Source organism: Cricetulus griseus, chromosome 2 (assembly GCF_003668045.3).
Source record: "Cricetulus griseus strain 17A/GY chromosome 2, alternate assembly CriGri-PICRH-1.0, whole genome shotgun sequence".
NCBI classification, from domain to species: domain Eukaryota; kingdom Metazoa; phylum Chordata; class Mammalia; order Rodentia; family Cricetidae; genus Cricetulus; species Cricetulus griseus.
The window spans coordinates 417,895,151-417,900,392 of NC_048595.1; the positions used below are offsets into that span (position 1 = coordinate 417,895,151).

At 41.0% G+C, this 5,242-nt stretch overlaps 1 non-coding gene across 1 annotated transcript; it reads left to right on the plus strand.

The window, feature by feature from the left end:
• The first annotated feature begins 4,133 nt into the window (after positions 1-4,133).
• LOC113833649 lies at positions 4,134-4,244 on the plus strand. The gene has a single exon (XR_003481764.1). It is a non-coding gene; the product is annotated as a U6 spliceosomal RNA (small nuclear RNA).
• The last annotated feature ends 998 nt before the right edge of the window (positions 4,245-5,242 follow it).

The window sequence follows — 5,242 nt, forward strand, 5'->3', positions numbered from 1 at the left end:
CAAAGGTCTCGAACTTCAGCAGACTCTCGATGCTTCTAGTTCATCTCTTGCCAATCATCATACTACAGATCTCTTTATTACAGTTGAAGTGTGCATGCCTCCCATTTTATCCCCTGCTTCAGTTGAAGAAAAGATTCCCCTTTCTCCACGCAGATCAAACTTTATATGGATTATGATTTTTGTGGCCTAACTATAGGTTATCTCTCTTGACTTGGCTTTAGCCATCCACCCCTACCTGCATCTTAGGGTCATCTCCAAGCTGATTTTCTTTTAATATTTAAGCAAGCTCTATTTGTCCACATTTCAGTGTGGTCCTTTGTTTGTTGGAAATCATTTTTTTGTGACTATTATTTATCTGACAAATATTTTGTTAGTTAATTGTAGAATTACTGTGGCCCTAAGGACAGAGTAGTGAACAAAATTTAAAAAGTGCCTGTCTACCAACATCAGGACTGTTTTAATCATGTTCTGAGTCATTTGTCATGAATGGCATCCAATTAGAGCTTATTTGTAGATCTGAGGGAAATTTTTCACCACACCTTCCCTGGGGAGACATACTGAGTGGCTCGCCACACTAAATGAAAAGCTGGATGACGAGGCCTTGTAGAAACAATACTCAAGAAAGTGCTGGGATCAAGCAATAATCAGCCATTGGAAATGAACCTGGGAAACTTGGATTGGTTCCATGTGGTGCTAAATTGTTGTGACTCAGCCCTAACTACCTTCCTAAGATGAGGAAATGATGCAGGGTGACTTCTATGATTCCCATGGCTCAGATTCAAATCTTTTAGTAAAGCAGTAAAAACTAAAGTTTGCATGTCAGCTGTGCCAGACGAATAGGTTATAGAGAACTAGTGTAGAGAATGGGATGTAATTAGCAAGACTTTCTCACATAAAATTTTGCTAAGAGGGCATGTTTCATGTATTCTTATACTGGGGGATGCAAATTATGGAAGGGAATCAGGCTGACTTACGATTCTATGTCCTGTGGTCTAGCAACTGGAGGTACTCAAGGAGATGAAGTGATCAGATCAGAGAAGAGATGGTGATAATTAGGATCATGGTAGCAACAGAGATGGAGAAAATACCTGGTCCAAGATATCTTGGTGGGAGGAGACTAATGTTACTTATACAATAAAGTCATTATCAGATGGAGATAGTGCTGGAGAGAGAGCTCAGTTGGTAAAGTACTTGCATTTTTAGCAAGAGGACCTGAGTTAAACCTCCCAGAACACACATTCGAAAAGACAGCTTTGGTGGCATGCACTTGTATTTAGAGGAAAAAGCGCCAGCAGAAGTCTTGGGAAGGGAGGCCATAAGGTAAATGGAAATGGAATTTTCCACTATTGTTATAGAACAAATAACAGATCTCCTATATGGCTGTCTGGCCAGTCTTCAAGTTCATAATCTGCTTTCATCATCCTACAGTTTTTAAGATTTTATTTTTCTTCACGTGTATACATGCAGGGGTGTATTGTGCCACCTTTGTATGCAGGTACTCACAGTGGCTAGAAGAGGGCATTGAATCCCCTGGAGTTAAAAATCACAGGCAGTTTTGAACCACCCAGCATGGTTGCTGGGAGTTGAACCCAGGTCCTCTGCAAGAACAGTAGTCTCTCTTAATCACTGAGACATCTCCTCAGCCCCATTCCCATATCTGGACCCCTTCTCTTTCTCTCTGAGATGGGGTTCACTAGGTGGCCATGGCTGGCCTGGCCTCAAACTTAATAGATATCTACCAGCCTTGGCCTCCCAACACTTGGTTTTTCATGTAGGCACATGCTTGCACAGCAAGCAATTTACCAGCTGAGCTATCTCCCAAGCCTCCCTGTATATATTTCAACACTCCTGATTTAATCTATCACTGTCATAAGTGTCACAGATAAATAAACCAAACTTTATGGTATGTGTGACATTGCTAACAGCCCAAACTATATTTTGTTCCCATTTTCCACAGTGCTTATTTTCTTGGGCAGAGTAGAGCCTGTACAGTTAATACTATTTTCCCAGGCTTGTTAGGAAGTCCTCCATACTGTGTGCTAGCTCAAGTCCTGTATTTTCCACAGTGCACTGCTCCAAGTCTGTATCCTGGTAGACTTTTGTACCCTGGTTAGACTTTCTAAATAGAACATTAGGACTGCGTGGGTGCTACATGTGCCTACAATCCCAGAACCTTAATAATAATTATTATTTATAATTTGTAATTATAATGATAATTATTATAATTTATTTATTTTTTGTGTCTGAATGTTGTCTATGTTTATGTAATTGTATTACATGTGTGTGCCTGGTTTCCCTGGTGGTCAGTAGAAGAAATCAGAACCCCGGACAATGGAGTTACTTACACTTTTGAGTCACCATCCAGGTACTGGGAATCAAACCTGGTCCTTTGCAAGAGCAACAGATGCTCTAAAGTGCTGAGTCATCTCTCCAGTCCCTATCAAGCACCTGATTTTTCCCAGGGTTATTTTAATATGACTTAGAAATTAAAATCGTATGTATTTAAAGTGTACAACTAGACGTTTTGATATACATGTTTATTGCAATCAAGCTTCCATACTTTCACCCCAGAAAAATCAAGATCTTAAAGATATATTTGATCTACTGTTCTGATTTCTGAATTCTTCACAGTAGCTTTGAAGGGCCAACCCCTTATTTTATTTTTAATCAACACAAGACATTTCTATATATTTATGATATACAGTAGTACGATTTACGTATACAATGTATGATGAGTAGATTAGGAAAATTAGCGTTTTCACTTATTTATAATTTCTATGTTTTAGGAAACTAAAGACTCTTCCTTTTAGCTACTTTTATTTTTTAAAGCATAAGTAAATGCAAGAAAATTTTAAAAGAAACATCCTTGATGTTCACCCCACAGTGTGGTGGTCTGAACCAATGTGCCCATACCTGCTTCTCCTTGGAAAGAAATACCTATAAAGAAACACTGGGCACCTGAAGCCAGGAAGCTGGGATGAGAGACAAGCTTGGTCCCAAATAAAGCAGGTCCCTTGTTAATCCTCTGGGAAGCACAAGAATGTTTAGTAACCCTATCTAAAGACTGACAGAGCACACTGCTGAAGAAATAAAGCCAAGCAGCACACACATTTGAAATGAAGACAAATGCATTCTAGGTTGGTTTTATTTTCTCATTCCTCTACAGGGGACCAAGTGGCCCAGGAGTACAATGAGTAGAATTGGCATTAATCATGATAATTTACCTTCTAGAAACAACAACAACAACAACAACAACAAAATCCTGTGAAGTTCCACATGTGCAAGTTGTATTCAAATTTCTGTTGCATTTGAAAATCAGAGTCTTATTTTTCCAAGCAATTACTAACTAAGGAAGGAAGGAAGGACCTGAGCATCAAGTGGGACTTGGCAGTTACTGTGATTTAGGATGTATCCAACTCAGGAAAAGAAAAACAAACTCAAACGCTGTTAGGTTTCTATCCCAGCATGGTTTCAGGGCAAACTTACCATGGAACCCTGAAAGAAAAAACACCAAAAACAAACAAACAAACAAACAAACAAAAAAGCAAAACCAAAACAGGCTGCCTAGAGGAAAAGGACAGAATTGGACAAGAATCTGGAAATCTGAAATTATAACCAGTATTTTTCCATGGCCAAACAGAGACTAGATCTTCCTCTATAGCTGCGTCTACATCAATGTCGATCCCTTTTTGTTCCTTCTGCGGCCTTCCCTCCTGCCTGCACTGTGCACAGTGTTCTGAGTGCTCAGAGTCTGAGAGGCAATGTCTAAGGACACACCCTGGAACCAAAGCCTTCAGTTAGGGCAACAGGTCAGCCAGACTCAATTGCTTTACTGTAGTTTGCATCACACACATTTAACTGTGTAATGTAGGCAAATGCTTCTTTGTACTGAGTTCTGAAAACAATAGTCACACAGACGACTATGGCAATCTGCATTCTGACTAATGCAACTCCTTTTTCCTCTTCCGCCAGTGGTAGCATGACCTTTTCCATTCTCCTTTCCTTATTCCTTCCTCATTTTCACTTAATGGGTTCTTCATTTGTCTTACACACACACACACACACACACACACACACACACAGGGTTTGAAGTTGCCTTGGGAAATGTGTGAAATACAAAAATAACAAGGACTGTGCTAAATTAGGCAGCACATATACTAAAATTGGAATGATATAGAGAAGATTAGCATTGCCCCTGGGCAAGGATGACAGGCAAATTCGTGGTCATGGTATTCCATATTTTATGGCCATCTCCTGTAATCAGGTCTGGAACTGCCCCAATTGTCATCAGAGATCCTTCATCCAGTAAGTGATGGAAACAGATGCAGAAATTCACAGTCAAGCACCTGGCTGAGCTCAGGTAAGGAAGAGGAGAAGGTATTGTATGAGCCAGGTAGGAGTGAGGATAGGGGAGTAAGGGTGGGTGGTAGGTGGTGGGGAAGTTGAGATCTCTGGACTGACAGCCAGGGAGCTGCATGGGACTGGCATAGGCCCTCTACATATGTGTGACAGTTGTGTAGCTTGATCTACTTGTGGGACTCCTAGCAGCGGGAGCAGGGCCTGTCCCTAACGCTTTGGTTGGCATTGGGAGCCTATTCCTCATACCAGATTGCCTTGTCCAGCCTTAATACAAGGAGAGGAGCTTAGTACTTCTTCAACTTGAAAGACCACGCTTTGTTGGCACACAGGGGAGGCCTGTCTCTTTCTGAACAGAAACAGAGGAGAGGATGGGGGTGAACAGAGGGAAGGTAGAGGGAGCAAATGGGTGGATAGGAAGGGGGAACTGCAGTTGGGATATAAAGTAAATGAAAAGTTTTAACTAATACAAAATAAAAAGGACTATGTGAAGAAACTAAGGTGAAAGGGAAACTGGATTGCAAGGCTGAGAATCAGTCAGGACTGAGGTTAGAACCCAGCAAAAGAGATGGCAGCTCTATTGGGAAGGCAGAATAGACCCCATTTCCCCCACAGAACCTATTTTGAACTCTCAAGAAAAGAGAAAATGAAACTAATTTCTCTGGTTAGTTCTTAACAACTTGACACAAACTAGAGTCACCTCACAAGGGGAAACCTTAATTGAGGAATTGCCTCCATCAGATTGGCTTATGAGCATGTCTCTAGGACATTTTATTGATTACTGATTGATGTGGGAGTGCCCATATCACTATGGGTAATGCCACCCCTAGGAGGTTGGTCCTGGGTTGTATTAAAAACAGAAGCTGAGAGAACCAGGGTAAGCAAA